We start from the raw sequence: 23,717 nt of genomic DNA, 5'->3' as shown, positions 1-23,717 counted from the left end.
ATCTAGAAGAGTTATCAGTAAAAAAAAAAAAAACACTACAGAGATCTTCCTGTTCAAATGATCTTAAAAATAAAACCAGAAAAAAAATTCCAAAAAATCTAGCCCTAATAGAATATGCAATCACATAATCTCAGATTTTAAAATATTACTTAGAAATTATTATGGATTTGTGTTTAAGCCTGAGTAAATATTTCCTAACTCAGTGTATTGTGTTTTATCAAGTTTTTTTTTTTTTTTCACTTCAAAGCAGTTGCTTTCCATTTTAATCCATTATACAAAGTACACATTTCAAAGTTCAGCCCAACCTACTATGAACTCATTGGAATTGTTAAGGAGAGATCTTTGGATTGTGAGTTTCATGCATTTGGTTTAAGATTTAATTCAAGCAAGAGTTAACCATGAAGACTGTGAAAGTCTTCTGCATCCTTTTCATGCTGCATCTATGTCTCCTTGACTCCGGGAGGATGGGCAAAGTTCTTGTATGGCCTGCGGATTTTAGTCACTGGATTAATTTACAAGTTATTCTAGAAGAGCTTCACCTTCGTGGGCATGAGATAACTGTCCTGGTACCTTCACAAAATCTTGTGATTGATCATACCAAGATTCCCTATCATGTGGAGATCCTCCATATTTCAGTAACTAAAGAAACTTTGATAGAAGAGCTCAATACCATTCTCTATGAAGAAATTTTTGAACTGCCAAAGCTCTCATGGTGGGAAATGCAAATAAAACTGGCAGACTTAGAGAGAAAATTTTTATTAATAAACAGAAGAGTGTGTGACAGTGCTATCACAAACAAGGGGTTACTCAGCAGGCTACAGGCAGCCAAGTTTGATGTCTGTATTGCTGACCCTTTAAGTTTTTGTGGGGAATTGGTGGCTGAAGTCCTGAATATTCCATTTATACTCACTTTTAGGTTTTTCTGTGGGAATGTCATTGAAAGACTGTGTGCTGGGCTTCCTATGCCTTCTTCATATGTTCCTGGTGTCACATCAAGACTGACAGACAAGATGACTTTTAGACAGAGGCTGGAGAACTGGTTACTGTATACAGTGAGTGACATGATATATTCATATTATATATTTCCAGAATGGGATGAATATTACAGCAAGGTTTTAGGTAAGAATAATATGTATATAATAAATATTCTTATATTCTATAAATAATGTAAACATTTATCTAACTGTATGAAAACTTACAAATGCTATTTTAGGGTGGCTACACTGTTTTGAATGTAAAAATTAATAACACTCTAATTTTTTTTTTGTTGTTTTGAGTTATATGATTGAATAATGATAACATTCCATCTTCTAGAGGATCTTCCCAACCCAGAGATCGAATCCAGGTCTCCTGTATTTCAGATTGATTCTTTACCATCAGAGCCACCAGGGGAACCCTGGTATATATCCAAGAAGGAATATTCTCTATATTTAAGCTTAAGTTTTTGGAGTGTCTGGAAAACCCAAATCTGACAGTGTGCTTAATTTCCATAACCTTGGACTACTCTTGTGTTCTGCTTCTCCTTTTTCACAACCTGATTTCTTTCTGATTAACCTGTTCTTCTTAAGGCTTTATATTTGTATGCTATGAAAGAATAGTTAATTGATGACCAGGTTTGCAATGTGGTGAGCATGAAACTAGAAAATAAATAATGTGGTTTGGTTTCATTTGTTCTTGTCTTCAAAAGTGTAAAAACAAAAGAAGATTTTTTTTCCTATAGGACCATGCTTCTAGATTTTTTAACTCACTTTAGTGGTTTGTTCTTCTTCTATTTAAGGTTAGAGGTCATTAGAAGTCAACTAGTGACTTTTGACCCTGAGTACAAATTTTTTCTCTATTTTAGCAAGCCCATGTACCCCTTCTATTTTGCTTTTGACTAATTTATTTTTTATTATGTTTATGTGATTATGATAAGGAAGTTTTGCATAAGAGGTAACTTATTTTTGAGAAAACAATACCTTTCATATATTATTTAGTTAGATTTTTTTGAGGTATTATTAACATGCAACACTGTATTAGTTTCAGATGGTGACAAAAAATTAGTCAATAGTCAACCTAGAATAGTATGGAAGATTTCATTTGAGCCAATATGAAGATTATAACCCTGGAGAAAATCTGTCAGGAAGCTCTGAAGAATGCTCTGCCCATTAGAAGTTAAAGAATTGTCATATAAGTTTTTGAGGGAAGGGGTTATACATGAAAGAGTTATACATCAGAACATTATATTGCCAGTTTATGTAGTCCTAAAAAGTGAGCGGTGGGTCACTGTGACCCCTTAAAAGATTAAGGAAAGAATGTTAGCTTTTAATGAGTTACGTTGCTGGTGCCAGGAGGAAATTAGTTTTTCTGTAGAGTAAATTTCCCTGTGTCTTCTGAGGGGATCTAGTTAATGTGTAATGCGGAAGCACATTGCACACTAAAACAGGGAGTGCTGGGCAGTGGCTCAACTGGTAGAAAAATTTTCATGCAAAATTTTGCTTCTCCAGACTTAAAATAATTTTGTTTCAACACAGGTATGCAACAAAATGAATAGATATTTGCACCTATTGTGAAATAATCACCAAATAACTCTAGATAATATCCATTGCTACACATAAACACAAATGGTATTTATTTGAAAACTCTTAATTTCTACTTTGGTTATTTTTGAGATTGGACCCAAGTATTGCATTTCACACACTTTTCTTGACTATGAGGAACACTCCCATTTCTTCTAAGTTATTCTTGCCCATGGTAGTAGATACAGTGGTCATCTGAATTAAATTCACCCACTCCAGTTCATTTTAGTTCACTGATTCCTAAAATGTCTATGTTCACTCTTGCTATCTCCTTTTTGATCACTTCCAATTTATGTTGATTTGTGGGCTGAACATTCCAGGTTCCTATGCAATATTCCCTTACAGCATCGGACTTTACTTCTGACACCAGTTACATCTAAACCTGGACAGTTATTTTTGCTTTCGCTCCATCTCTTCATTGTATCTGGAGTTATTTCTCCACTCTTCTCCAGTAGCATATTGGGCATCTACTGTCCTAGGGATTTCATCTTTCAGTGTCATATCTTTTTGCCTTTTCATACTGTTCGTGGGGTTCTTAAGGCAAGAATACTGAAGTGATTTGGCATTGTCTTCTCCAGTGTACCAGATTTTGCCAGAAATTTCTGCCGTGACCCACTCGTCTTGGGTGGCCCTACAAGGCATGGCTCACAGTTTCACTGAGTTAGACAAGGCTGTGGTCCATGTGATCAGTTTGGTTAGCTTTCTGTGTTTTTCATTGTGGTTTTCATTCTGTCTGCCCTCTGATGAAAAAGATAAGAGGCTTATGCAAGTTTTCTGATGGGAGAGCCTGTTGTGGGAGAACCGGTTTTGTTCTGATGGGCAGGGCCATGCACAGTGAATCTTTAATCCAATTTTCTGCTGATGGGCGGGGCTAGGTTCCTTCCCTGTTGTTTGGCCTGAGGCCAAACTTTCAACCCATGCCTCCACCAGAGACTCTTGGACACTCAAAGGCAAGTCTGGCTCGGTCTCCCACTGGCCTCCAAAGTCAAATTCCCTGTGGGTTCTCAGTTACATTGCCAGATTCCCAGATTGGAAAATCTGTTCTAAGAAAATCTGAACTTTCTTAACAGTGTGGGAAAATCTTTAGTATAATTGTTCTGCAGTTTGTGGGTCATCTGCTCAGCAGCTCTATGGTGGGGTTAATGACGACCTCCACCATGAGGCTCAGGCCTCTCATTGGATAATCGAGACCTGCTGCAGTTAGAGTCCCTGTCCCCACAGGAGGCCACTGCTGACCCATACCTCTGCAGGAGATACTCAAATAATCAAAGGTAGGTCTTGCTCAGTCTCTATGGGACATCTGGGTCTTGGTGTGCACAAGAGTTTGTTTGAGTCCTCCAAGCATCTCTGGTGAGTATGAGGTTTGATTATAAAGACAATTTTGCCCCTCCTACCATCTTATTGAGGCTTCTCCTTTGCCCTTGGAATTGGGGTATCTTTTTTTTTTTTTTTTTTTTTTTTTTGTGGAATCTAACATTCTGTCCGTGGTTGTACATCAGCTAGTTGCAACTTTGGAGTTCACACAGGAGAAGATGAGCACATGACCTTTTAGTCTGCCATCTTGTTTGTTGATGTCCTTTTCATCATAAGGGACTGGAAGGCAAAAGCAGGAAGTCAATAGATAGCTGGAGTAACAGGCAAATTGACTATGGGGTACAAAATGAAGCGGGGCAAAGGCTAACAGAGTTTTGTCAAGAGAAGGCAATGGTCATAGCAAACACCCTCTTCAACAGCACAAGAGAAGTCTTTAGACGTGGACATCACCAGATGGTCAACACCGAAATCAGATTGATTATATTCCTTGGAGTTGAAGATGGAGAAGAACTATACAGTCAGAAAAACAAGACAGGGAGTTGATTCTGGCTCAGATCATGAACTCCTTATTACCCAATTCAGACTTTAATTAAAGAAAGTAGAGAAAACCACTGGACCATTCAGGTATGACCTAAATCAAATCCAGTGTGATTATACAGTAGAAATGACAAATAGATTTAAAGAATGAGATCTGATAGACAGAGTTCCTGACAAACTAAGGATGGAGGTTCATAACATTGTACAGGAGGCAGTGATCAAGACTATCTCCAAGAAAAAGAAATGCAAAAGGCAAAATGTCTGAGGAGTCCTCACAATTAGCTGACAAAAGAAGAGAAGCTAAAGGCAAAGGAGAAAAGGAAAGATATATCCATCTGAATGCAGAGTTCCAAAGAATAGCAAGGAGAGATAAGAAAATCTTCCTAAGTGATCAGAGCAAAGAAATAGAGAAAGATAATACAATGGGAAAGACTAGAGATCTCTTCAAGAAAATTAGAGATACCAAGGGAACATTTCATGCAAAGATGGGCACAATAAAGGACAGATATGGTATGGACCTAATAGAAGCAGAAGATATTAAGAAGAGGTGGCAAGAATACACAGAAGAACTGTATAAAAAACATCTTCATGACCCAGATAACCACGATGGTGTGGTCACGCACATAGAGTCAGACATCCTGGAGTCTGAAGTTAAGTGGGCCTTAGGAAGCATCACTACGAACAAAGCTAGTGGAGGTGATGAAATTCCAGCTGAGCTATTTCAAGTTCTAAAAGATGATGCTGTGAAAGTGCTGCACTCAATATGCCAGCAAATTCGGAAAAATCAGCATTGGCAACAGGACTCAGAAAGAGCAGTTTCATTCCATTCCCAAAGAAAGGCAATGCCAAAGAAAGCTCAAACTACCACACAATTGCACTCATCTCACACGCTAGCAAAGTAATGCTGAATATTCTCAAAGCCATGCTGCAACACTGCGGATATTCAAGCTGGATTTAGAAAAGGGCAAAGAACCAGAGATCAAATTGTCAACAACTGTTGGATCGTAGAAAAATTGAGAGCTCCAGAAAAACATCTAGTACCACTTTATTGAAATGTCAAAAACTTTGACTGTGTGGATTACAAAATAATGGAAAAATTCTTCAAGAGATGGGAATACCAGACTATCTTACCTGACTCCTGCAAAGCTTGTATGGAGGTCAAAAGGAACAGTAAGAACTGGAAATGGAACAACAGACTGGTTCCAAATAGGGAAAGGAGTACATCAAGGCTGTATATCCTCTCCCTGTCTTATTTAAATTATATGCAGAGTACATCATGAAAAATGCCAGGGTGGATGAAGCACAAGCTGAAATCTAGATTGCCAAGAGAAATACCAGTAACCTCAGATATGCAAATGACACTACCCTTATGGTAGAAAGTGAAGAGGAACAACAGAGACTTGATGAAGGTGAAAAAGGAGAGTGAAAAATTGGTTTAACACAACATTCAAAAAATGAAGATCATGGCATACGGTCCCATCACTCAATGAAAAAAGATGGGGAAAACAATGGAAAGAATAAGAGATTTTATTTTCTTGGGCTCCAAAATCACTGCAAATAATGATTGCAACCATGAAATTAAAAGACCTTTCACTTTGGAAGAAAAGCTGTGACAAACCTAGACAGCATATTAAAAAGCAGAGACATTACTTAGGCAACAAAGATCCATATAGTCAAAGCTATGGTTTGATCAGTAATTTTATATTGATGCAACAGTTGGACCATAAAGAAGGTTGATCATGGAAGAACTGATCCTTTTGAACTGTGGTGTTGGAGAAACATCTTGAGACTCCCTTAGACTGCAAGGAGATCAAACCAGTCAATCCTAAAGGAAATCAATCCTTAAGATTCACTGGAAGGACTGATGCTGAAGCTGAAGCTCCAATATTTTGGCCACCTAATGTGAAGAACCGACTTACTAGAAAAGATCCTGATGCTGGGCAAGATTTAAGGCAGGAGGAAATGGGGATGACAGAGGACCAGCTGTTTGGATGGGACTACCGTCTCAGTGGACATGAGTTTGAGCAGGCTCCAGGAGATGATGAAGGATAGGAAAGCCTGGATTGCTGTAGTCCATGGTGCCACGAAATGTAGAACATGAATGAGTGACTGAACAAGAACAATAACCACACCTACGCAGACATAGAGTTTGCAAATATTTTTTTCTATTTTCATAGGCTGCCTTCTTGTTTGTTGATCATTTCTCTTACTGTGCAGTGTGCAGCGGCCGCTAGTTGAAAGTAGTTCACCTAGTTCATTTTTTTTTATATTGTTACTTATACTTTCAGTTCAGTTCAGTAGCTCAATCATGTCTTATTCCTTGAAACCCCATGGATAGCAGCATGCCAGGCTTCCCTGTACATCACCAACTCCCTTAGCCTGCACAAACTCATGTCCATAGGGTCAGTGATGCCATCCAACTATCTCATCCTCTGTCATCCACTTCTTCTCCTGCCTTCAGTCTTGCCCAGCATCAGGTTCATTTCCAATGAGTCAGTTCTTTGCATCAGATGGCCAATGTATTGGCGCTTCAGCTTCAGCATCACTTCTTCCAATGAATATTCAGGACTGATTTCTTTTAGGAATGACGGGTTTGATCTCCTTGCAATCCAAGGTACCCTCAAGAGTTTGTTCCAACAGCACAGTTCAAAAGCATCCATTCTTCAGCGCTCAGTTTTCTTTACAGTCCAAATCCATTCATACATGACTACTGGAAAAACCATAGCTTTGATTAGATGGCCCTTTATCAGAAAAGTAATGTCTCTGGAATTTAATATGCTGTCTAGGTTGTTCATAGCTTTTCTTCCAATGAGCAAGCATCTTTTAACTTCATGGCTGCATCCACGATCTACAGTGATTTAGGAGCTCCCCAAAATAAAGTCTCTCAGTGTTTCCATTGTTTCACCATCAATTTGTCATTAAGTCATGGGACCAGATGCTATGATCCTCATTTTTTGAATATTGAGTTTTAAGACAACTTTTTCACTCTCCTCATTCATTTTCATCAAGAGGATCCTCAGCTACTGTTGGCTTTCTGCCAGGATGGTGTTGTCATCTGCACATCTGAGGTTACTGATATATGTCCCTGCCATCTTCATTCCAGCTTGTGCTTCATCCATCCTGGCATTTTTCAATATGTACTCTTCATATAAGTTAAATAAGCAGTGTGACAATATACAACTTTGACATACTCTTTTCCCTATTTGGAACAAGTCTGTTGTTCCATATCCAGTTCTAACTGTTGCTTCTTGATCTGCACATGGATTTCTCAGGAGGCAAGTACATTGGTCTGATAGTCCCATCTCTTGAAGAATTTTTCCATTATTTTGTAATCCACACAGTCAAGGGCTTTGAGGTAGTCAATAAAGCAGAAGTAGATGTAGTAGTAGAGGAGAGTGAAAAAGTTTGTTTAAAACTCAACATTCAGTAAACTAAGATCATGGCATCCAATTCCATCACTTCATGGCAAATAGATAGGAAAACAATGGAAACAGTGACAGACTTTAATTTGGGGGGCTTCAAAATCACTGCAGGTGGTGACTGCAGCCATGAAATTAAAAGAACGCTTGCTCCTTGGAAGATAAATTATGATCAACCTAGACAGCTTATTAAAATGCAGAGACATTGCTTTGCCCACAAAGGCCCATCTAGTCAAAACTATGGGTTTTCCAGTAGTAATGTATGGATGTAAGAGTTGGACTATAAAGAAATCTGAGCACGAAGAATTGATGCTTTTGAACTGTGGTGTTGGAGAAGACTCTTGAGAGTCCCTTGGACTACATGGAGATCCAACCAGTCTATCTTAAAGGAAATCAGTCCTGAATATTCGTTGGAAGGACTGATGCTCAAGCTGAAACTCCAATATTTTGGTCACATGATGTGATAAACTGGCTCATTTGAAAAGACCCTGATGTTGGGAAAGATTGAAGGCAGGAGGAGAAGGGGATGCCAGAGGATGAGATGGTTGGGTGGCATCACTGATTCAATGGACATGAGTTTGAGTATCTCTGTGAGTTGGTGATGGACAGGGAAGCCTGGTGTGCTGAAGTCCATGGAGTCACAAAGAGTCAGACATGACTGACCGACTGAACTGAACTGAGCTGGTGCAATATTGTTCTTTACAGCATCAGACTTACTTCGGTCACCAGTCACATTTACACCTGGGCCTTGTTTTGGCTTTTGGTCCATCACTTCATTCTTTCTGGAGTTATTTCTCCACTCTTCTCCAGTAGCATATTGGGCACCTACCAGCCTGAGGTATTCATCTTTCAGTGTCATATCTTTTTGCCTTTTCATATTGCTTGTGGCATTCTCAAGGAAAGAATATTGATGTGGTTTGCCATTCTCTTCTTCAGTGGACTGCATTTTGTTAGAACTTTCCATCATGACCTCTCCATCTGTGCAGCCCTAAATGTAATGGCTCACAGTTTCATTGAGTTAGACGAGGCTGTGGTCCATGTGATCACTTTTATTAATTTTGTATGATGGTGGTTTTCATTCTGCCTGCCCTCTGATGAATAAGAATAAGAAGCTTATGAAGCTTCCTGATGGGAGAGTCTTGGATTACCATATTGAATGGTTTGCCTTGGAAATGAACAGAGATCATTCTGTCGTTTTTGAGATTGCATCAATCTCAAATTGATGGTTGGATGGCATCACCTACTCAACGGACATGGGTTTGGGTGGACTCCACGAGTTGATGATGGACAGGGAGGCCTGGCGTGCTGTGGTTCGTGGGGTCGCAAAGAATTGGGCACGACTGAGGGACTGAACTGAACTGAACTGATGGGAGAGCCTAATTGTGGGGGAAACTGGGTCTTGTTCTAATGGGTAGGGCCATGCTCAGTCAATCTTTAATCCAATTTTCTTCTGATGGGTGGGGCTGTGTTACCTCCCCGTTGTTTCAGTTCAGTTTACTTCAGTTCAGTGGCTCAGTCATGTCTGACTCTTTGCAACCCCATGGACTGCAGCATGCCATGACTCCCTGTTCATTCAACCTCCTGGAGTTTACTCAAACTCATGTCCATTGAGTCGGTGATGCCATCCAACCATCTCATCCTCTGTTGTCTTTTTCTCTTCCTGCCTTCAATCTTTCCCAGCATCAGGGTCTTTTCAAATGAGCCAGTTTTCACATCATGTGACCAAAGTATTGGAGTTTCAGCTTCAGCATCAGTCCTTCCAATGAATATTTGTGATTGATTTCCTTTAGGATGGACTGGTTGGATCTCCATGTAGTCCAAGGGACTCTCAAGAGCCTTCTCAACACCACAGTTCAAAATTATCAATTCTTCAGCACTCAACTTTCTTTATAGTACAACTCTCACATCCATGCATGACTCCTGGAAAAAATCATAACCTTGACTAGATGGGCCTTTTTTTGGCAAAGAAACATCTCTGCTTTTTAATATGCTGTTTAGGTTGGTCATTGGAGAAGGCAATGGCACCCCACTCCAGTACTGTTGCCTGGAAAATCCCATGGATGGAGGAGCCTGGTAGGCTGCAGTCCATGGGGTCGCTAAGAGTCAGACACAACTGAGCGACATCACTTTCACTTTCCACTTTCATGCATTGGAGAAGGAAATGGGAACCCACTCCAGTGTGCTTGCCTGGAGAATCCCATGGATGGAGAAGCCTGGTTGGCTGCAGTCCATGGGGTCGCACAGAGTCGGACATGACTGAAGCGACTTATCAGCAGCAGCAGGTTGGTCATAACTTTTCTTCCAAGGAGCAAGTGTCTTTTAATTTCAAGGCTGTAATCACCATATGCAATGATTTTGGAGCCCCCAAAATTAAATCTCTCACTGTTTCCACTGTTTCCCTATCTATTTGTGATGAAGTGATGGGACCAGATGTCATGATGTTAGTTATCTGAATGTTGAGCTTTAAGGCAACGTTTTCACTCTCCTCTTTCACTTTCATCAGGAGGCTTTTTAGTTCTTCTTCACTTTCTGCCATAAGGGTGGTGTCATCTGCATATCTGAGGTTATTGATATTTCTCCTGTCAATCTTGATTCCAGCTTGTGCTTCATTCAGTCCAGCATTTCTAATGATGTACTCTGCATATAAGTTAAGTAAGTGGTTAGACACATACATCTTTGACATACTCCTTTTCCTATTTGGAACCAGTCTGTTGTTCCATGTCCAGTTCTAACTGCTGCTTCCTGATCTGCATACATATTTCTCAACAGGCAGGTCAGGTGATCTGCTATTCCCATCTGTTTAAGAATAGTCCACAGTTTGTTGTGATCCACGCAATTAAAGGCTTTGACATAGTCAATAAGGCATAAATAGGTGTTTTTCTGGAACTCTCTTGCTTTTTCGATGATCCAAGGAATGTTGGCAATTTGATCTCTGGCTCCTCTGCCTTTTCTAAAACCAGCTTGAACATCTCAAAGTTCACGGTTCATTTACTATTGAAGCCTAGCTTTGAGAATTTTGAGCATTACTTTGCTAGAATGTGAGATGAATGCAATGGTGTGGTAGTTTGAGCATTCTTTGTCATTGCCTTTCTTTGGGATTGGAATGAGAACTGGTCTTTTCCAGTCCTGTGGCCACTGCTGAGTTTTCTGAATTTGCTGGCATATTGAGGGCAGCACTTTCACAGAATCATCTTTCAGGATTTGAAATAGCTCAACTGGAATTCCATCACCTCCATTAGCTTTATTCATAGTGATGCTTCCTAAGGCCCACTTGACTTCACATTCCAGATTATCTGGCTCTAGATGAGTGATCATACCATCATGATTATCTGGGTCATGAAGATCTTTTTTGTATACTTCTTCTGTATATTCTTGCCTCCTCTTAATAAATTCTTCTTCTATTAGGTTCATACCATTTTTTGTCTATATCGAGCCCATCTTTACATGAAATGTTCCCTTAGTATCTCTAATTTTCCTGAAAAGATCTCTAGTCTTTCCCGTTATTTTGTTTTCCTCTATTTCTTTTCACTGATCCTTGAGGAAGTCTTTCTTATCTCTACCGGTTATTCTTTGGAACTCTGCATTTAAATGGATATATCTTTCTTTTTCTCCTTTTTTTTTTTTTTTTTTGCTTCTCTTCTGTTCACAGCTATTTGTAAGGCCTCCTCAGACTACCATTTTGCTATTTTGCATCTCTTTTCTTGGTGATGGTCTTGATCCCTGTCTCATGTACAATGTCAGGAATCTCCAAGCATAGTTCATCAGGCACTCTGTCTATCATATTTAATCCCTTGAATCTATTTCTCACTTCCACTGTATAGTAAGGGATTTGTTTTAGGTCATATCTGAATGGTCTAGTGGCTTTCCCTACTTTCTTCAATTTATCTGAATTTGGCCATAAGGAATTCATGATCTTAGTCACAGTCAGCTCCCAGTCTTGTTTTTGCTGACTGTATAGAGCTTCTCCATCTTTCACTGCAGAGAATATAATAATCTGATTTTGGTTTTGACCATCTGGTGTTATGCATGTGTAGAGTCTTTTCTTGTGTTGTTGGAAGAGGGTGTTTGCTATGAACAGTGCATTCTCTTGGCAGAACTCTATTAGCCTTTGCCCTGCTTCATTCTGTACTCCAACGCCAAACTTGCCTGCTACTCCAGATATTTCTTTACCTCCTACTTTTGCATTCCAGTCCCCTATAATGAAAAGAACATCTTTTTTGGGTGTTAGTTCTAGAAGGTCTTGTAGGTCTTCATAGAACCGTTCAAATTCATCTTCCTCAGCATTGTCAGTCAGTCAGTTCAGTCACTCAGTCGTGTCAGACTCTTTGCCACCCCATGGCCTGCAGCATGCCAGGCCTCCCTGTCTATCACCAAGTCCTGGAGTTACTCAAACTCATGTCCATTGCATCAGCGATGCAATCCAACCATCCCATCCTCTGCCGTCCCCTTCTCCTCTCACCTGTAATCTTCCATGGCATCAGGGTCTTTTCAAATGAGTCAGCTCTTCACATCAGGTGGCCAAAATCCTCAACATTACTGGTCATCAAACCCATGCCTCCACTGGAGACTCCTCAACACTCATAGGCAAGTCTGACTCAGTCTCTTGTGGGGACACTGCTCATTTCTCCTGGCTGCTGGTGTGTGCAAGATTGTTTTTTGAGCTCTCCAAGTGTCTGATTCTCCAATCCTGTGGAAGAACATTATAGAAAGTTCTATAATGATGCCTCACTAGCCTCCAAAGTCATATTCCCTGGGGGTTCTCATCTGCTCACCAACTCTATGGTGAGGCTAATGGCGACTTCCTCCAAGAGGGCTTATGCCACATGGTTCATGACACAGGTCTGCTTCAGTCATAGCCCCTGTCACTGCGGCAGGCCACTGCTGACCCGTACCTCTTCAGGAGACAATCAAACAATTAAGGGCAGTTCTGACTCAGTTTCATTGGGATCTCTGGGTTTTGGTGTGCAGATTTTGTTTGAGCCCTCCAAGCATCTCTGGCGACTATGGCGTTTGATTCTAACTGCAATTCCCCCCCTCCTACTATCTTGTTGGGGCTTCTCCTTTGCTCTTGGGCCTGGGGTATCTTTTTAGGGGGAATCTAACCTTTTCCTGGTCGTTGGTTGTTTAACAGCTAGTTGCAATTTTGGAGTTCACACAGGAGAAGATGAGCACACATCCTTCTACTTCACCATGTTAATATCAAGATACAGTCCATGAATTCTCCAAGCCACAATATTGGAGTGGGTAGCCTTTCCCTTCTCCAGAGGATCTTCCTAACCCAGGGATCAAACCCGGTTCTCCCACATTGTAGCCGGATTCTTTACCAGCTGAGCCACCAGGGAAGCCCACTTATACTTTAGGTATCATATCTAAATTCACTGCCACTGTGAATGTCAAGAATTATTTCCCTTTGTTTTCTTTGAGTAATTTTATGGTTTTAGGTCTTATATTTAAGCCTCTTATCCATTTTAATATAATTTTGTAGTGGGGTAAGATCAGAGTTTAGTTTTATTCTTTTCTATGTGACTATCCTTTTATTAATTTATTTTTTTTTTGTAAGAATTATTTAAAAGACTATCTTCTTTCATTGAGTATTTTTGGCTTTCTTATGAAATATTTTTTGACCACATATGCATGAGCTTATCTTTGGGCTTTTGCTTCTATTCTAATGGAACATGTGACTGTTTTTAAACCTGCATGTATTGTTTTGATTAATATAGCTTTATAATATTTCTTAAAATCAGAGTGTGTGATGCCTACATCTTTGTTTTTCTTTCTCAGGATTGATTTGTCTATTTGGAACTTTTTCATTTTAATCTGAATTTTTATTATTTTCCTTGTTACTAGTTTTAACAGATTTATCTTTACTACCCTATCATTACTAAAAATTTTGTTTATTCCTAAAAACATAAAAAAGATATAGGATTGAAGTGTATAGCTCATTTGGTCAAGAATTCATCTGCAGTGTAGGAGATCCCAGTTCAATTCCTGGGTTGAGAAGATCTGCTGGAGAAGGGATAAGCTACCCACTCCAGTATTCTTGGGCTTCCCTTATGGCTTGTCTGGTAAAGAATCTGCCTAAAATGCGGGAGACCTGGGTTCGATCCCTGGATTGGGAAGATCCTCTGGAGAGGGGAAAGGCTACCCACTCCAGTATTTTGGCCTGGAGATTTCCATGGACTGTATAGTCCATGGGATCACTAAGAGTTGCACATGACTGAACAACTTTCACGTCACTGGAAAAAAGGAAGTGACCATAGGTCTATTCAATATTTCCTCTGAGAAATTACTCAACAACTCACAAACAACATGAGTGCATCTAACGAACTCTGCTTTCTAGCAATATGTAATATGTTGAAAAAGGCATATGACTTAATCAAGGTCAATATGTTGCACTGAAACTTCTTCTGGGCATTTTGTGATGGAAACAGGTGCTTATATCTCTAGAAATGGCCCTATAAAATGTGGGGAGAAACTATCACACATCCATGTTGAGAGTTCAAGCTACAAAAGGCAACATTGAGTAAAGATAACTTAAAATGTCATCAAAGCGACATTTTCTGAGTCATGGATTAAGCCTTGAATGATCTACAATTGGACTGAAGCTGTTTGTTTACTTCTGATCCCAGCAGTCTGACACTCAGTTTAGGAACTTCTTTTCCAATGATAAGAATGTTACTCTGTCCCTGATTCTTCCATAATTCTTAGCAATTTAGAATATCCTTTGGTGGAGTATACCAATAATCTGAGAGGAAGAGTAAATACTTGGTAAATAGAAGAAACACATTTTTTTTTATTCTCATCAATGTTAAAATTCTATAAGTTATAGATATAATTTGGCTATTCAGAATTTAAAATTTTCATTATATTATATATTACAAGTATGTTTTTCAAATTTTAAAAATATAATGCATAATTAACAACTTTTATCTATAAAAATATATTATATTAATATACATTTATACATATTATAAAATATATAAACATATAATAAATATATGAATGAATATAAATTTATGTATAAAATATACATTAAAAATAATTTATAAAATTATTTATTAAAGAATGTCATAGTTATGTTCAAATAATTGATGAGAAAATAACCAAGAAAGACAGCCTTCATTTCAAAAACTTGTGAAACTCATTATAAAACTTTCAAGAGACAAAAGGATTTTAGGATAAGAGTAGTAGGCTAGACAAAACAATGGTCAAAAAAAAATAGCCTATAGAGCAATAGAATCATGATTTGGGAGATGGTATTTTCTACCAGACAGACATATAACAGTTAACAATTAACTTCAAAGTATATTATCTCAAAAGTTCAGAGTAAATTAAAAAATAAATGACAAAGTAAAACCTATGCACATTTTCCTAAAGATATGTGCTGAGTATGAAAGTGGATATTGCCATTACCAGAATAAAACCCCTCATTTACTGAGATTTGCCTTGATCTGTTATGCAGATACATCTTCCTAGGAGTTCAAAATCCCTTATATTTTCTAGTCAAAACTTTAGTGCACTTAGAACATCATGGAAAATATTCAAAAAGCCATGTAGTGAGAAACCAGATGGCTATGGTTTCCTCCTCTCAGTGACATGGAGCACATATTTCAAAAGGACACCAAAACTCTGGGTAAGATTCACTATAAAATAGAAATTATTTCACCACCAGATTATTATGCAGTGCAATATTTTCACCAAGAGGATAAAATCTTATAAAATAGGAAATTTCATTTCCTATAGCAAAGGAGACAATCATTTTAAGAATTGTATTAAAAGTATTCAGGATGTAATTAGTTGTGACAACACACTTGAAAATAATAGAAAAAAAGATGGGTAAAACGCAAGTTGTTTTTCAACATAATCAGAGGCTTTTGGAGCAATGAGGATGAGATAAATTGGAATTCCAGAGAAGAAGGTGTAACTCTACCACAGAAGGCTGAGAATTGCTACCTAAGTTTCTTGTACTTATAGGAGCACCTGAGTGGGCTCAGGCTTAGATCAAGATGAAAGACTCCATTGACAGAGAAAGAGAGCAATAGGCTTTTGGCTTTGCTCCATACTTAAATCTGTGTTTGAAAGTGAAAGTAGCTCAGTCCTGTGGGATTCTTTGCGACCCCTTGGACTATACAAGTCCATGGAATTCTCCAGGCCAGAATACTGGAATGGGTAGCTTTTTCCTTCTTAAGGGGATGTTCCCAACCCAGGGATCAAACCCAGGTCTCTGGCATTTCAGGTGGATTCTTGACTAGCTGAATCACAAGGGAAGCCCAAATCTGCGCTTCCTTATTCATAATCTGACTATGTGTACTCTTCAGGGTAAAAGGCCAATTGATTTAACCTGGGTTGCACAGGCTGCATATTGGTCTTTAAGAATTTACTTAGAAAATTAGGTGAAGATATATCTCTCATTTAACATATCAGATTGTTTTCCCTCTATAATCCTTCATTTTTATTCAGGAAAGCCTACCACACTGTGTGAGATTATGGGGAAAGCTGACATGTGGTTGTTTCGAAGTTACTGGGATTTTGAATTTCTCAACCTTACTTACCTAATACTGAATTTGTTGGAGGACTGCACTGCAAGCCTGCAAAGCCCCTACCCAAGGTAATTAAATGTGCTTATTATTGTCCTACATGAATGAAGTGTGAAGTGTTAGTCACTCAGTCATATCTGACTCTTTGCGACCCCATGGACTATAGCCTGCCAGCATCTTCTGTTCATGGAATTTTCTAGGCAAGAATACTGGAGTGGAATTGCCATTCCCTTCTCCAGGGGATCTTCCCCACCCAGCGATGAGTATTTATCTCTTAAAATGATTTCTGGTTTATTGTTAACAATATTTGATCCCCAAACAGAGAAAACAGACATAGAATTTAATGGTCATTATTTTCTTAGACTATACACTACAGTAAGAAGGTGAGTAGCCTTTATTTTGGATTATGTATTATTATCTAATGAAGTAGTCCTCAATATTTTCTTTTCTTGTTCAAAGTCCATTAACTATTCATGAAAATGTGTTTTATATAAATTTAAAAATATTTCCTAGTATCTTACAAATACTATGCTATAATTGAACATAAAGATATCATTATATCTCAAGTCAAATCATCTCCCAACATAGTGTAATGGTTAACTTTAAGTGTCAACTTGCCTGGCCAGGTACCCAGGTATTTAGACAAACATTTTTCAGAACTTTCTAAGAGGCTATTTTTAGATGAAATCAACTTTTAAAGATGTGGACCTTGGTTAAACAAATTACTCTCCATTATGTGGGTAAGCCTCTTTCAATTAGTTGAAGATATGACTAGAACAAAAGACTGAATTTTGCCAGTAAGCAGCCTTCAGACGAACTACAGCAGTGGCTTTCTGAGTCTCCAGCCTAATGTACTGTTCTGCAGATTAAACTTGACATCCTCCATAACCATGTGTGTGAGTGCTAAGTCACTTCAGTGTTGTCTGACACTTTGCGACCTCATATACTGCAATCTGACAGACTTCTCTGTTTATGGGATTTTCCAGGCAAGATTATTGGAATTGGTTGCCATTTCCTTCTCCATAAACATGTGAGAAGTCCCTTAATATAAATATCTTCCCTGTCTTTCCATTTCATGCCTCACACACTTTTTTTTTTTTTTCTGTTGTACTTAATTGGCTTAGTTTTGCTAGTATTTAAACAGAGGATGGAAAGATTTATTTCAGTACGATTATATAGGTTGTTTTTATTTTCAATTCAAAGCTATATATTTCTACTACTATATTCCTATAATCCTCAGAGTATGCTTTATAGGTATTTCTGCATTACTTGTCTGGTCAGGAGTTACATGGCTACCTCATTCCTAACTGTATATATGGAAGCTTATATAAAAAAAAAAACACAAATCTAATCAAAGTAAAAGAAAATAGAAGTTTAGAAAACAGAGAAAAGTAAATATACCAAAATTGTGTCATTGTACTGACCATAATTCAGTAGAAAAAATGAAAACAACCTTATTAGCATCTAAGGCTAAATAAAAATTGCAGCACCAGAGCTATTTAACTTAAAGGTAGAAATTTTCTCTGCCAGCTACTGCTGTGTAGACTTGAACAAATTACTTAACCTTACGGAGATAGATTTCCCATCTGAAAATGTATACATATCTCATAAAATCACCATATATCTAAGTCAAATGATACATGTAAAGAGTTCAGCAAATGGCAAAAGATAACAGGCAGTCAATAATTTGTAAATACAAACACACATGCACAAAGACACACTCATACCTCAAATATGCTTTACTAAATGAGCCTTTAGTAATAATAATTTTTAATTTGCCATCTATTATACACTGAAATCATTAACATATGAAAGTACAGAATTGTTCTAATAATTCAGACACATTGGGAAGAATGTGGCATCGATTATAACTGTAAGCTTTCATATTACAAAGCCTGTTTTCTTCATAGGAGCTCGAAGAGTTTGTTCAAAGCTCTGGAGAAGATGGAGTTGTGGTGTTTACTCTGGGGTCAATGATCAAAAACCTCTCAGAAGAAAAGTCTAATATGATTGCATCAGCCCTTGCCCAGATTCCACAGAAGGTCAGATAATATTTTTTTTTTCAGGGACAGCTGTTTTAAAATCCATGAAATTCATAATAAATGTATACTTATAAAATGTAGGAAAGGGCATTGATATTGCTAGTATCAAGTGAGCTCTAATGAAAGTGTGTAAATGATAAAAGGGGATATTTGATTGCTATCTTGCTTTAAACCTGGCATTATTAAGGAAATTCTACTGCAGTATTTTCTTTAAATAATAAATTAAAATTAATCATTTGCTACTGTTAAACCATCAGTCAGCTTTGTGCATTAGGTTTTAAGGCATCCATGTAACATAACACTTTTTGCTATTCTTATATTTCTTTAAATCTGAAGCATATAAACAAGTTGCAAATAACATGACAGAGAATAAAGGAAAAGATATTCAAAATAATAGGTTTGATTCTCAGAATGTCTTGGGACTATATTTTCTAGTAATTACTGATTTTTAGCATTGTCATAATTGAACCTGGAAATAAAAGCTTAGATTCTAAAAATAATCCTGAATAATGATTCTTCTAATAATGCTAAATAATGAATCCTAAAAGTAATCCTAAATGAAATCCTAAATAGTGATTCTTCAACATTTAAAACTCACAATACAGTAAAAGATTTAGGAGTATACTTTACAATGTTCCAGCAAACTATAATTTTTTATTGATACCATTCTAGGTTTTAACTGAGTGACATCTTTTTTCTCAGTTCAGTTCAGTCGCTCAGTCATGTTCAACTCTTTGTGGCTCCATGGACTGCAGCACACTAAGCCTCCCTGTCCATCACCAACTCCAATGGGTCAGGAAGATCCCCTGGAGGAGGGCATGGCAACTCACTCCAGTAGTCTTACCTAGAGACTCCCTATGGACAGAGGAGTCTGGTAGGCTGCAGTCCATGGGGTCGCAAAGAGTCGGACACGACTGTGTGACTGGATGCCATGCCATATAGTTGATGGTTACACCTTGTGTATGTTGTTAATGCAACCAAACTCTAGACTTAGAATACTTTAAAATGATAAATATGATTATGAATATTTTACTGTATGAGTCTACATTAATGGTAAGTATGTAAAAAATAGTTCAAAAGAGGTAAATAACATCCCTCCCCTTGCCTCTGAAAACATTGTTTCAAAAAACCCCTTTACCAGAGTGGCCTAGTAACACCAGTATGTAGTTCTTTCAGATTCAGATTGTCATTCTTCATCTACTTCTTCATCATTTTTCTTCATTGGATTGTTAGAATTAACCCGAAGATGAAAGGCTATTGACTAGGATCATTCCAAGCCTTTGAAAACATGGCTGTGGTGTTCATGGTTTAAAAACATTCATTACCTAATCACTTAGGGACTCAGTTTGCTTGTGCATTACCTGGAGGCATCAAATTTGATTGAAGTGAAGTCACTCAGTCGTGTCTGACTCTTCTCAACCCCATGGTATAGCCTGCCATGTTCCTCCATCCATGGAGTATTCCAGGCAAGTATACTAAAGTGGATTGCCATTTCCTTCTTCAGGGGATCTCCCTGATCCAGGGATCAAACCCTGGTCTTCAGTACTGTGGGCAAATTCTTTACCATTTGAGTCATCAGGGTAGGTTAACTTCTTCTGACAGGATGCGATTCTAAAACCTTCTAATAAAGACATTTATCTTAATAGGTTCTGTGGAGATACACAGGAAAGAAACCAGAAACACTAGGAGCCAATACCCAGCTATATAAATGGATTCCACAGAATGATCTTCTTGGTAAGACCAAAGAGAAGAAAAATAAACAGAGCTGAATGAGGTATAATCTGAATGAATATTCAATAACAGATTTCAACAAATTTGTATTTAAAATAAGAAAAAAAAACTTTAATAAATCTTCACATTGCTTCAGGAGTTTTGAAAGAAAGGATTATTCATGACACATGTTAAAGACTGTAAGGCACATTTATTCAAGACCATCACCATAAGTATAGTAATTAGTGCAATGGACTTTTACAATAAAACAGAGAGACTGGAAACAATTTGTATGCAGAAAGAAAAATGGGTAATTTATCACAAAAGAACATAGTGGAAGTTCATTGGATGGAAAAGTGCAGAGTTCAACTGACCTAGTAGAATGCTTGCTAAAATTGGGCAATGCAGAGATAGTGGAGCCACAAAATCAAATTGAAACTGTAATAAAAAATCTTCCAGGAAACAAAAGCCCAGGTCCAGACGGCTTCACAGCTGAATTCTACCAAAAATTTAGAGAAGAGCTAACACCTATCCTGCTCAAACTCTTCCAGAAAATTGCAGAGGATGGTAAACTTCCAAACTCATTCTATGAGGCCACCATCACCCTAATACCAAAACCTGACAAAGATCCCACAAAAAAAGAAAACTACAGGCCAATATCACTGATGAACATAGATGCAAAAATCCTTAACAAAATTCTAGCAATCAGAATCCAACAACACATTAAAAAGATCATACACCATGACCAAGTGGGCTTTATCCCAGGGATGCAAGGATTCTTCAATATCCGCAAATCAATCAATGTAATACACCACATTAACAAATTGAAAAATAAAAACCATATGATTATCTCAATAGATGCAGAGAAAGCCTTTGACAAAATTCAACATCCATTTATGATCAAAACTCTCCAGAAAGCAGGAATAGAAGGAACATACCTCAACTTAATCAAAGCTATATATGACAAACCCACAGCAAACATTATCCTCAATGGTGAAAAATTGAAAGCATTTCCTCTAAAGTCAGGAACAAGACAAGGGTGCCCACTTTCACCATTACTATTCAACATAGTTGTGGAAGTTTTGGCCACAGCAATCAGAACAGAAAAAGAAATAAAAGGAATCCAAATTGGAAAAGAAGAAGTAAAGCTCTCACTGTTTGCAGATGACATGATCCTCTACATAGAAAACCCTAAAGACTCCACCAGAAAATTACTAGAACTAATCAATGACTATAGTAAAGTTGCAGGATATAAAATCAACACCCAGAAATCCCTTGCATTCCTATACACTAATAATGAGAAAACAGAAAGAGAAATTAAGGAAACAATTCCATTCACCATTGCAACGGAAAGAATAAAATACTTAGGAATATATCTACCTAAAGAATCTAAAGACCTATATATAGAAAACTATAAAACACTGGTGAAAGAAATCAAAGAGGACACTAACAGATGGAGAAATATACCATGTTCATGGATTGGAAGAATCAATGTAGTGAAAATGAGTATACTACCCAAAGCAATCTATAGATTCAATGCAATCCCTATCAAGCTACCAACAGCATTCTTCACAGAGCTAGAACAAATAATTTCACAATTTGTATGGAAATACAAAAAACCTCGAATAGCCAAAGCGATCTTGAGAAAGAAGAATGGAACTGGAGGAATTAACCTACCTGACTTCAGGCTCTACTACAAAGCCACAGTTATCAAGACAGTATGGTACTGGCACAAAGACAGAAATATAGATCAATGGAACAAAATAGAAAGCCCAGAGATAAATCCACGCACATATGGACACCTTATCTTCGACAAAGGAGGCAAGAATATACAATGGATTAAAGACAATCTCTTTAACAAGTGGTGCTGGGAACTCTGGTCAACCACTTGTAAAAGAATGAAACTAGAACACTTTCTAACACCATACACAAAAATAAACTCAAAATGGATTAAAGATCTAAACGTAAGACCAGAAACTATAAAACTCCTAGAGGAGAACATAGGCAAAACACTCTCTGACATACATCACAGCAGGATCCTCTATGACCCACCTCCCAGAATATTGGAAATAAAAGCAAAAATAAACAAATGGGACCTAATTAACCTTAAAAGCTTCTGCACATCAAAGGAAACTATTAGCAAGGTGAAAAGACAGCCTTCAGAATGGGAGAAGATAATAGCAAATGAAGCAACTGACAAACAACTAATCTCGAGAATATACAAGCAACTCCTACAGCTCAACTCCAGAAAAATAAATGACCCAATCAAAAAATGGGCCAAAGAACTAAATAGACATTTCTCCAAAGAAGACATACAGATGGCTAACAAACACATGAAAAGATGCTCAACATCACTCATTATCAGAGAAATGCAAATCAAAACCACTATGAGGTACCATTTCACACCAGTCAGAATGGCTGCGATCCAAAAGTCTACAAGTAATAAATGCTGGAGAGGGTGTGGAGAAAAGGGAACCCTCTTACACTGTTGGTGGGAATGCAAACTAGTGCAGCCACTATGGAGAACAGTGTGGAGATTCCTTAAAAAACTGGAAATAGACATGCCTTATGATCCAGCAATCCCACTGCTGGGCATACACACTGAGAAAACCAGAAGGGAAAGAGACACGAGTACCCCAATGTTCATCGCAGCACTGTTTATAATAGCCAGGACATGGAAGCAACCTAGATGTCCATCAGCAGATGAATGGATAAGAAAGCAGTGGTACATATACACAATGGAGTATTATTCAGCCATTAAAAAGAATACATTTGAATCAGTTCTAATGAGGTGGATGAAACTGGAGCCTATTATACAGAGTGAAGTAAGCCAGAAAGAAAAACACCAATACAGTATACTAACGCATATATATGGAATTTACAAAGATGCTAACAATAACCCTGTGTACGAGACAGCAAAAGAGACACTGATGTATAGAACAGTCTTATGGACTCTGTGGGAGAGGGAGAGGGTGGGAAGATTTGGGAGAATGGCATTGAAACATGTAAAATATCATGTATGAAATGAGTTGCCAGTCCAGGTTCGATGCACGATACTGGATGCTTGGGGCTGGTGCACTGGGACGACCCAGAGGGATGGAATGGGGAGGGAGGAGGGAGGAGGGTTCAGGATAGGGAACACATGTATACCTGTGGCGGATTCATTTTGATATTTGGCAAATCTAATACAGTTATGTTAAGTTTAAAAATAAAATTAAAAAAAAAAAATAAACAGACTCTTGTTGATTTGCATTTTTTAAGCTTTTACTTTGCAAAGTTATTTTCCTTTTTAATCTGGCTGTGTATTTTGGTGCTCTATATTTTATTGATAATTTATATATGTATTTGGGCAGAGAAATACTACAAAATGTAATTTTACTGTGCAAAAAAAAAAAAAAAAAGAACATAGTGGAAGTTCATTGGATGGAAAAGTGCAGAGTTCAACTGACCTAGTAGAATGCTTGCTAAAATTGGGCAATGCAGAGATAGTGGAGCCACAAAATCAAATTCTAGTTGAGAAGAGTTCAAAGAAACCTGACTAAACCTTGGTCAAGGATCTTTATCAAACTCTAACATAAATATCACATTTATGGCTCTCTC

General features: G+C 37.8%; 1 pseudogene; it reads left to right on the top strand.

Annotated features, from left to right (window-relative positions):
• Positions 1 to 398: 398 nt before the first annotated feature.
• The window catches only part of LOC129657943 (UDP-glucuronosyltransferase 2C1-like), a 42,425-nt pseudogene continuing 19,106 nt past the window's right edge, over positions 399 to 23,717 (top strand).

This window comes from Bubalus kerabau, chromosome 7 (assembly GCF_029407905.1).
Source record: "Bubalus kerabau isolate K-KA32 ecotype Philippines breed swamp buffalo chromosome 7, PCC_UOA_SB_1v2, whole genome shotgun sequence".
Taxonomy (NCBI): Eukaryota; Metazoa; Chordata; class Mammalia; order Artiodactyla; family Bovidae; genus Bubalus; species Bubalus kerabau.
This window is presented reverse-complemented; position numbering and strand designations above follow the sequence as displayed.